The sequence below is a fragment of the Schistocerca gregaria genome, chromosome 8 (assembly GCF_023897955.1).
Source record: "Schistocerca gregaria isolate iqSchGreg1 chromosome 8, iqSchGreg1.2, whole genome shotgun sequence".
In the NCBI taxonomy this organism is placed as follows: domain Eukaryota; kingdom Metazoa; phylum Arthropoda; class Insecta; order Orthoptera; family Acrididae; genus Schistocerca; species Schistocerca gregaria.
Genome location: NC_064927.1, coordinates 201,929,164 through 201,940,579, shown reverse-complemented (window position 1 = coordinate 201,940,579; position 11,416 = coordinate 201,929,164). Strand labels below are relative to the sequence as shown.

General features: G+C 44.0%; 1 protein-coding gene across 1 annotated transcript in view; it reads left to right on the top strand.

Annotated features, from left to right (window-relative positions):
• The first annotated feature begins 1,921 nt into the window (after positions 1 to 1,921).
• The window catches only part of LOC126283995 (transcription termination factor 2), a 237,771-nt gene continuing 228,276 nt past the window's right edge, over positions 1,922 to 11,416 (top strand). The window contains exon 1 of the mRNA XM_049982531.1: positions 1,922 to 2,050. The gene's annotated coding sequence lies outside the window, so the exon portion shown is untranslated. The remainder of the gene's footprint in view (positions 2,051 to 11,416) is intronic.

The following is an 11,416-nucleotide window of genomic DNA, read 5'->3' as shown; positions in this document are numbered from 1 at the left end:
CACAGACACACCACTTCTGCAACAGTGTCCAGGGATATCTCTATTTGTGATGCGATGATTGTTTTTACCAGTGGCGCCAGACGGTGGCTCCATAGAGTGTGCAAGTGATTGTCAGGCACTGTACTGGTGTCCATCTTGCTCCGGAGGTGATGTAGGTCCTGGGACGGTTTTCTGTCGCCTATGTCTTCCTGAGTCAGCACTTGCCTCACACGGTCTTCCTGCAACACTGCAACTATACGATTAAACTCGGTCTTTAATCATCCATAGACGCTCTAGCCAATAGAATTATGATTGTTTCTTGAACTTCGGAAGCATATCATTGGTCTAGCTGATTCACTATGAATGTAAATTTAATCGCATCCGTTGTAATTCGAGCATAGCAAAAACTGGCCTCGACCTGGGCAAGCCAGACACTGGTCAAAGGTGGGAGCCGAATGTCCAGTCCCGATATTGCAGGCGGTTCCATCCTGTAATCAATATTATTGTGGATCAATCTCCTCAACTCTAATCACGTCGTGGTCACCACTGACGGGAATATTAGATCGTGTAGTGCTACCTACACTTAATACATGCTAAGCCAAACACTGAGAAAAGTTTGAACATCTTTATCAGCTCGAAATACCAGAATGGAAAGAATCAGCTGCTGCAGGTGACTCGTCAATACCCAGCAAGCAGAGAACAGAATAAACATAATGCCAAAGGGTAAAAAGTCCAAGGAGTAAGTAATAAACGTTGACCCAGCATCCCAAGAGGCGGACACAAACTGGCGGTCACTCAACTCGAACTCATGCCACAAGTGCATCTGTGGACGGCGCGAACGGACCTAATGCTTGTGACAACAGCAGTAGAGGCGACTAGCGGTCGCTACAAACGTCTGACCATATGGGATATCAAGCGAAGTTTGGGACTAGATTAAGGACTTCATCTTAGGGAGGTACCCTGCTGTTCAGGTTGTATACTAATGACCTTGCAGACAATATAAACGATAAAGTTTATTAATGGCCAAAGCAAACTTCATAACATATGTTCTTGATCAATTTTGTCGGGTAAAGTGCTGAGAAATGAAATAGCATTTCAAACCACGGATATTTATTAAGTAACAAAATATACACATAAAAACACAACAACAGTATTTATAACGGGATAAATAAATCCTGTTTCATTGGTTTGTTACATATTTTTCCTTACATAACTAATAACACCATAAACAACTGTATTTTCCTCCTTTAATAGAGCTGACATTTTCACTCAATAGAAAGTTCATCAACTTACGTTCTTGAATTATACAAAATTAAGTGCTAGCTCTGTTCTGTTACTGTAAAACCTAAATTATTTGTCACTTTCAGATGTCCGACCTTGCTTGTGGAAGAACACTCAATCAAAAATATATCTACGTTGTGATGGAATATTTGCAAAATGGCTCAAAAGCAAAGCAAAATAAGAAAAATAAACATTAAGGAGAAATATAAAGAACAAGAGGGAAGGTTAAGAAGAAATAAAAACATGAAATTCACTGCTGTAACAACACTGTGCCACGGCCGCCTCTAATACAGACGGCCGGGACTGAGCGCGGCGTAAATGATTAACTTCCGATTTTATCAGACTACGATACCTCTAAAACTGTCTTCCCGACAAATCGTGACGTGACGTGTAGGTCCGTTGTCTCCCTGTGTGAATTTGAAATTGTGGAATGCCTTGACGTAACCAGTAGTGATCGACAGTGTGAATGTCTTAACAAAAATGAAGACCAGGGAAATCTAGAAGCAAAACATCCACTACAGTAGAACGGCTTAGCACGATAAAATTTTTTTAAAAAATTCCGGTGAAAACGGGCGTCCAAACCTACCGTAAATATTTCTTCCCAAGAAATCTTGACTTTGACCTCCCATCTGTTTCGTTACCCCAATTGAGAGTCGATCATAATAAACAAAACAATTAACATCTTTGGCATTGTGTGTATCTCGTCTGTGGTTCTGTTTGGCACTGTTTGAATTTGAATTGAGTGTGGCAGAATTCTTTTGTGCGAAGAAAAGCTTATTTGGCATATGTTGTGAGTCAACTTTTTTTGTTTAGCGACATATATTCTTGTATTAAGATGATGATAAGAATTGTGTGTTGGCCTCGTATGTCACTGCCCTGCCCCGAAAGCAAAAGAGCAGTCAACTTACGGCATTCTAGCGTTCAGCTGATTTGGTTTCCGCAGAATACCAAGGAAAATTTGAAGACCAGCGTTGAATTTTATTGTGTCTTTTAACCTCGACTTTTATGTGGAACATATTGACTTTACAACAATATGTCTGACAACTAAGTAACTATTTTGCCGTATGACAGTTTCAGGGTGTGAGCTGCTTTCAAATTAATTGGTCGTGTTTATTTAATTCGACAATTATGATATGTCTGGTTTCACTGTATTATCCGTCGACCATAGTGTCAACATCATCGTGCTGTTAAGCTGTCGCTTTGCCGACCTAGACGTCTTTTATTCGTGTATTCTGACTATTGGATTTGTGAGTTAGCCTCCTAATAAGATTCTGATCTACTCAAATTGCTTTCACTTACGTTTTGCTGTCTTTCAGTTCTTGCCAACTTATAAACAACTGTTTACGGTTGTGTTTAATGAAATAATGATGGGAAAAATTCTCATGTTTGTTGGTAAATTTGCACACGTTAAGTGATTTATAATCACATAGCCACCTTTTAAGATTTGCTTTAGTCGCCTGTAGTGCTTGAGCTTCATTGGACGTATTTGTAACACAATGTTTATGTCAGTAATTACATTTGTAGACATAAGAGCAATATACTACATAACCTCTCTCTTAAGGAGCACAATCATATGTCAGTGGGAGGGACTTATGGTGAGAAATTGGGGACAGAAAGTTGTGGTCAGTAAAGCCAACAATCTACTCTTGCTGTTCCCCACACCTGCTATTGGGAGCAATGTAATGTACCTTTGCATAGTCCATTGTCTTGTGATGCATTGGTTGCTCCTTCAATGGGAAGGTCTAAAGCAAACCATACAATCCAAGAAATTATCTAAAGATGCCAAATTCAGTATTGGTAACAAACATGATTCTAATAACGAACTACACACAGTAAACAATGCCCCCCCCCCCCCCCTTACACAGTCACACACACACACACACACACGCACACGTCACAGTTGTAGTTCAAAGAATGTACTGATATCGCCATACATTCTACATACATGTAAATATAAGTGGTCCTCCATGCACAATGACCCCTATCTTTGCATTGCCTGAGAATTTTGACTTTTAAGTGTATCTCTTGAGTGTAGGTGACTAGTGTGTGTGTGTGTGTGTGTGTGTGTGTGTGTGTGTGTGTGTGAATAACTTAAAGTCCACAATAAACAAAGAGGTTGCATTCAACAATTTCACAAGCCCTCACATCTTGGGATACTGAGAAGAGGTTTTTAATTTAATTTAGGACATTAACATGAGGTACGATCATCAGGAACTTTATGCTCCCAGGCCCCCTCCCATTCTTGAAGTAATACTGGCAGGCCACACTCTGCTTCCACAAACTGCCTCCATTCCTTTCTGCTTTGTTCTCATTTCCTCTGGGTTTTTCAGTTCCCTGGGCTGACAGGTCATCCATCCAGCACTGCCTTCATCTTATGGGTGTCTGCTGTTTGGTTTCCCTTTGAGTGCATTCTGCACCTGTCTTTCTTGTATACATGTTACATGGCCCACCATTAGATTGTTTTGCTCTTCAGCTTTTGTAGGACTGTTAGTTGTTGCTTCAAGAGTTAGATTTCCTTGATTTTCCTCTTCCTCCTCCATTCTCCTTTATGTAAAATCAGTCCCAATCTCTTCTTTTAAATATTAATAGTATTTTATTTTGTCATTTAGTCATGCCCCAGGTTTCTGAACCTTGGCATATCGCTGTGTTGTATATTCTCATTTTAGTGCTTGCTCATACTGATTTTGAGCTTAGCATTTTCTTGAGGCAATACCTCTATTTCATTCCCACTTCCATTCTTTTCCTGACGTCCATTGCTGTGTTCTGTTGTTGGTAAACCAGGGTCACTAGTATTTGAAGTTGTGAACTCTCTTGAACCTCATGCCATGTGTTTCAAGAAAGCCTTGCTACTCTTGTCTTCTTCCTAATTGTGTGAACTCTGTTCTGTCTTGATTTACTTTTAGCCCAACCTTCTGTACATATTTGCCCATTTTCTGGTACATTTCTTTCAACTCGTGGTTTAATTCCTTTAGCAGTACTATGTCATTTGCATATGCAAGAAAATTGAAATTACCGTTTCTCTGCACTTCAGTCCTTCCCTGTTACCTACATTCATTTAATGCTTTCTGAAAGGTGACATTGAATAGAACACACATGAGAGTATCCTATTGTTGACGACCTGTCACAGTCTCGAACATTTCTAATGTGACCCCTCGAAAACGAACTGCCGTCCTTGATCCATCCGTAGAAGTTTGCGCTATTCTCAATAGTTTCTCATAGTTCTGAAGCCACATTGTGCACTATATAGCTAGGCTATTCCTGTGGATGATGTTGTATGCACATTGAAGACTAATGAGTAGATTATAGATATACCTGTCATGTTGCAGTGTTTTCAAACAATTCTCTTTGGGTGAAAATGCGATCAGTTGGATCGAAAGCCAGCCTGGTATTTCTGTATGTTGTTCTCTATAAATGGTTGTAATTTTCTGAGGATAATGACTGACAGTATCAGGCTTCTGGATCACTTTTCAGAACTGTACCTCATTCTCTAGTTCATTTCCTTCACCACTTGTCCTTTCCCTTCAACTCTTCAACCAGGAGGAGGAGCCACTGGCTCCGAAACCTTGTAACAGTTAAACCTTTCTGTTTGTATGTTCTCCTGCTGCCACTTGGTGAGTAGAGTTTTTATCCATCCATTTACATTATTTAAATGAAATAGAAAGAAACTTCCACATGGGAAAAATATATTAAAAACAAAGATTCCAAGACTTACCAAGCGGGAAAACGCCGGCAGACAGGCACAAGAACAAAACACACAAACACACACACAGAATTACTAGCTTTCGCAACCGATGGTTGCTTCTTCAGGAAGGAGAGGGAAAGACGAAAGGATGTGGGTTTTAAGGGAGAGGGTAAGGAGTCATTCCAATCCCGGGAGCGGAAAGACTTCCCTTAGGGGGAAAAAAAGGACAGGTGTACACTCGCGCGCGCACACACACACACACACACACACACACACACACACACACACGCACACGCACACGCACACATATCCATCCGCACATACACAGACACAAGCAGACATATTTTTCACAATGTGTCTGCTTGTGTCTGTGTATGTGCGGATGGATATGTGTGCATGTGTGTGTGTGTGCGCGCGAGTGTACACCTGTCCTTTTTTTTCCCCCCTAAGGGAAGTCTTTCCGCTCCCGGGATTGGAATGACTCCTTACCCTCTCCCTTAAAACCCACATCCTTTTGTCTTTCCCTCTCCTTCCTGAAGAAGCAACCATCGATTGCGAAAGCTAGTAATTCTGTGTGTGTGTTTTTGTGTTTTGTTCTTGTGCCTGTCTGCCGGCGTTTTCCCGCTTGGTAAGTCTTGGAATCTTTGTTTTTAATACATTTACATTATTTTGTCAATAACCCCATTCCTTTCTTGTAGGCCTATATCTGATGTATTATGGCCAATTTTCAGTCTTCAGGCCATCTGTCACTCTACCATATCAACAGGATTAGGCCTAGTTTATATATCTCTTACGTGCCAGCTGTCACCTACCTCTTTGATTAATTCTCCTGTTATGATATCCTCCACTGGGGCATTGTTATTTTTGAGTCTTTTGATTACAATCTTCACATTTTCTTCAGTCACTTCCCATTCATCTTTTCCTTCCTCCGTGGTGTCTTCAGGTAGCATCTGCTCTGGGTCAGGATGATCCAAGAGTTTTGAGAAATATTTTCTCCATTTTCTACTGTTCTTTCTTTGTCATGCCCAAGTTGCTGTTTTAATCTCTAATAAAAAAGACTGGGCTCTGAAATTCACTTTTCAGAATTTTGATGCCCTGGGAAAATTGTCATGGATTCTTGTTTTGGCTCTCCTCTTGTTCTAGTAAACTGGTTAGATATATCCTCATCTCAGTTCTCAGGATTTGCTTCATCTCCTTTCTGATGTTGAGAAAATGTTCCTTTTCTGCTCATTCTCCCTGTCTGCCAGCCACTTACCCCTCATTTTCCTTCTGTTTTCTGTAGTCTTCTGGCATGTCTTGTTAAACTATTTTCTCTTTTTCATTCTCTCCTTTCTTCCCAATGTATCTTCAGTTATGCTTATGTGGACTTTATCTCCTTCCACTTTTCCTCAATGTTCTCTCTTGCTTCCAGATATTCTAGGGCCACAAACTAGTTTTGATTTCCATAGCATAATATTCTGTAGGCCTATTTGCACTTTCGCATGGCTTCTCAACATTCAAAACAGGTTGTACTGTCTCTTTCTTATATGTGTAGGTGAACATCATTTTAAGTCTACACAAAATGAGGAAGTGGTCTGATCCAGATTGGTGCCTTTATATGAGCTGGTGTCCATAACTATGTGCTTACTGTACTGGTCCACAAAGGTGTGATCTATCTGGTTGATGGTTCTTCCATCAAGTGAACACAAGGTTCCCTCATATGTTCTCCTGTATTAGAAGTAAGTTGAACCTACTCTCAGATTCTTTGAGATAGCAAAGTTGATCATCCTCTGACCGTTGTCATTGGTCTCATCATGCAAACTGTATCTTCCTATAACTGGTATGCAGAATTCTTCTTGTCTTCCATTTCCATTACAATTTCCCATGACTATCTTGATGACTCTAGTTGGTGTGCTCTAAGTTGTTTGTTGTAGTTCGTCATAGAACTCTTCCTTTTCCTTGTACTTTTTATATTTGGTTGGGGTATGGCTATTGATAATTACAATGTCTGACTGAATCATATCAGCAAATAAACTACTTCATGGAGTTTGCAAATTTCCCACAAAGGAGGACTAAAGATTACGCACCAAACCAATAACTTCATTTGGGAGACATTAAAGGAATGTGTGTCCCACACATAACCTGCTTAAAAGAGTTTTTTGCCAGCTGGAGTTATCTGTAAATGGGTGTGGACTTAGATTTCAGGGGAACTTGCATTGAAAGAATAAGCCTTATGAGACTGAAAAAATATCATCACTCTGAAATGAAAACAAAACCCTAACCAAAATTAGGACAGTGTGTCTGAAAGTGGATAGCTTTGCACATCCGTGAAATGTAAATCTGCTGTTGAGTAACCATCAGTAGCATCTTACGCCACCTTGTGCATTGAAACATGCTCAGATTATTCCTAGCAAGCTGCCGGTGTGGTGTTTGAGACTTTCCTGAGCTCAAGCCTGTCCCCAAATGGGGAAGGGCGCCTTACTGCGTCCTTCGTGCATTGAAATCTTTAGCTCACTTTCTCGTCGTCGTGTTGCTCATTCTCCATCTCTTGGGCGAGGAAGCCTTCCTAGGTGCATTTTCCACCATGCAGTGTCGCTTTATTCGTCGACGATAAACACGGACTTCGTTGCACATGATGTCCAGCATGGTAGCCAGTCCTGGTGGGACTGCCAAGTACCTTGTTGGTTGTGACCATCTGACCACACAGGGATTGCTCTGCTGATGCGTGCGCCATTAACTCCCCGTGTATGCCAAGGGGTAGATGCCCATCTGCCTGGGGCATCAGGACTCCCAGCAGTGGCCATCCTGCCAAGTTGCCTTTCCTGCGGCTGGGTGGTACCCATGGGGAGGGCCCCTGGTTGGTGTGGGTGGCATCAGGGGGGTTGACACGTGATGAAGCATAGTCCATCATCTCTTGCTGATGGTGAAACACCAGCAGTCTCTAAACGTTCATGAGCTCAATTCAGTGCACGGAAGTATGACCCCAAATCATCCCCACCTGGCCACACTGTGGGAGGAACGTTAGGCTAAGAATGGCAGCGGATCTTATTCGCCCCGGAATATTGTATGTTAGAGAGCCGGTGGGAATTCTTTCATGACGATGAAGCCTCATTTTTTTGTTGAGAATTTAGAGGACAAGTTTGGGGAGTTGGAGGGCTTGTTCAAAATGAGATCTGGGTCAGTCTTGATCAATACAGCATCGAGGGCCAGTCACGGGTGCTACTCACTTGTGACAAGCTGGGGGTGTTTCTGTAACCATCACACCCCATAAGAACTTAAATGTGGTCCAGGGTACCATATTTCACAGGAACCTTCTTTCGCAGTCTGACAATGAGCTGCATGCCAATTTAGAGCGGCGAGGTGTACATTTTGTCTGGAGTGTCCACCAAGGTCGAAGGGATAATCAGGTTGCCACCGGTGCCTTTATCTTGTCCGAGAAGATCAAGGTGATGGTCTGCCGCTATGATGTAAATCCCTATATCCCTTCCCCAATGTAGTGCTGGAAGTTCGGCCATATGTCTTCTCGCTGTATTTCCAGCGTCACATGTCAAGATTGTGGACGCCCATCACATCCCAATACTCGATGTTCCCCACCTCCCATCTGTGTCAGCTGTGGAGAGCACCATTCACCTTGCTCACGAGACTGCAGAATTCTCGAGAAAGAAAGGAAAATCATGGAGTACAGGACCCTGGACAGACTGACCTACACTGAGTCTAAGAGGAAATTTGAACACCTGCATCCTGTATGTATGACATCGTCTTACGCCACTGCTACACCAGTTGTGGCACCATCAGCTCTGCTAACACCAGCCCCCCCTCAGAGCCGGAAGACTACACCTGCCCCCTCGATGGTGGGGGGGCATTTACCCCCTGTTGCTCCTATACCCAGCAACACCCCCCAACCATGGGGGATGCCCATCCCCACTTCTAAACTGGAGAAGCGTAAGTCTTTCTTCGGCTTCTCTTGCTAAGAAGGGGTCCCTTGGGTCACTCTCTTTCCAGGTTTCTGCTACTATGAAAGGTGACACCCACCTGTGGCTGAAGAGCCCAAAAGCAGCTGGTTGTAGGGCGTCACACTAATCCTAAGTCCCAGAGACTGAATCAGTGAAGTCCTCCCAGCCAGGGAAACCCAAGGAGAAATGAGAGAAATCCAAAACGAAAACCCCTAAGACCAAGGAAATTGCGGTGGCGCCCACACCACCGCTACCTACAAGTTCTGCGTCTAAGGATGGGGTGGAGATTTTGGTGTCCGCTGAGGACCAACATCTTGCCAGACCCTCTGACACAATGCATATAGACTGCTCACGCAATAAGTCGGTGGCAGCAGGTGACTCTGAGGTGTAAACTACCTCATTAAATGTTTCATGCCTTCCCAGTCTCACGATGACGTCGTCCTCAAGTGGAATTGCAGCGGTTTTTTCCACTGCCTAGCTGAGCCACGGCAACAGTTAAGCTTTAACCTGCATTCTGCATTGCCCTCCAGGAAACCTGGTTCCCAGCGATCCCGTTCCTTGACTTCCTTGGCTATAAGTGATACTACAGGAACAGTAGCACATTGCCCCGACACAGCTCCTGGACCTGATCAGATCCACAGCCAGATGATTAAACATCTCTCATCTGACTACAAGCGATATCTCCTCATCATCTTCAACCAGATCTGGTGCGATGGTGTCTTTCCATTGCAGTGGCGGGAGAGCACCATCATTTCGCTGCTCAAACCCGGTAAGATCCTGCTTGATGTGGATAGCTATCGACCCATCAGCCTCACCAACATTCTTTGTAAGCTGCTGGAACATACGGTATGCCAGTGGTTTGGACTCACATGGCCTACTGGCTCCAAGTCATAGCAGCTTATGCCAGGGTTGCTCTACCACTGATAATCTTGTGTCCCTCGTGTCTGCCATCCGAACAGCCTTGTTCAGATGGCAACACCTGGTTGCTGTCTTTTTTTGACTTGGGTGAAGCATACGACATGACCTGGCATCGTCGTATCCTTGCCACATTGCATGAGTGGAGTCTCAAGGGCCCGCTCCCGATTTTTATCCAAAACTTCCTGTCGCTCAGTACTTTCCATGTCTAAGTTGGTGTCTATCATAGTTCCATCCATATCTAGGAGAATGGAGTCCAACAGGGCTCTGTATAGTGTGTGTCCTTTTTTAGTGGCCATTAATGGTCTAGCAGCAGCTGTTGAGCCCTCTGTCTCACCTTCTCTGTGTGCAGATGACTTCTTCATTTTTTACTGCTGCTCCAGTACTGGTGTTGCTGAGCATCGCCTACAGGGAGCCATTCACAAGGTGCAGTCCTGGGCTCTAGCCCATGGCCTCCAGTTTTCAGCCACAAAGTCGTGTGTCCTTATGTCAGCATCGTACAATTCGTCCGGACCCAGAACATTATCATCATGATGATCTACTGACTGTAGTGGAGACATATTGATTCTTAGGACTAGTTTTTGATGCTCGATTGACTTGGGTTCCTCATCTTCGTCAGCTTAAACAGAAGTGCTGTCAGCACTTCAATGCCCTCCGTTGCTTGAGCCGCACAAATTGGGGTGCAGATCGCTCTATAGAGCCCTTGTCCAGTCCTGAACTGATTATGGGAGTACAGTTTATGGTTCGGCAGTGCCCTCAGCATTGCATTTACTCGACCCTGTGCACCACTGCAGTGTTCGACTAGTGACAGGAGCTTTTAAGACGAGTCCGGTGACCAGCATACTAGTGGAGGCTGGGGTCCCTCCATTGCAAATCAGATATGCACAACTGCTCGCCAGTTATGTAGTACACATTTGTAGTTCTCCTGTGCATCCGAATTACTGTCTCCTTTTCCCACTTGTGGCAGTCCATCACCCGCATCGGAGGCCTGGGTTGGACCTAACAATTGTGGTTCACATGCGGTCCCTTCTTTCTGAACTGGAGTCCTTCCCTTCACCACCTCTACTTCTGGTCTGTTCAAATACGCTTCCATCGTGTACCTCTTGGCCGCAGCACGTCTGGATCTTTCACATGGCCCACGGACTCCGTTACCCCTCCGGCTCTCCACTGCCACTTCCTCTCGGTTCTTGACGTGTTCCGGAGCTCTTAAGTGGTTTACATCGATGGCTGATGGTCACATTGGCTTTGCCTACATTCACGGTTGCCATATTAACAGCTTTCCTTGCCCGATGGATGCTGTGTATTCACTGTAGAGCTGGTGGCCATTTGTCGTGCACTTCAGTATCTCCGTTTGTGCCCTGGGGAGTCTTTTCTTTTATGTACTGACTCCTTGAGCAGCCTGAAAACTATGGACCAATGCTACCCTCGCCATCCTTTGGTAGTGTCCATCCAGGATTCCATCTATGCCTTGGAATGGTCCAGTCGTTCAGCGGTGTTCGTCTGGACACCTGGTCGCGTCGGAATCCCAGGAAGTGAACTTGCTGACAGGCTACACGGAAACCACTTCTGGATATGGGCATCCCCGCAACTGACCTGCGTTCGTTATTACGCCCCAAGGTATTTCAGC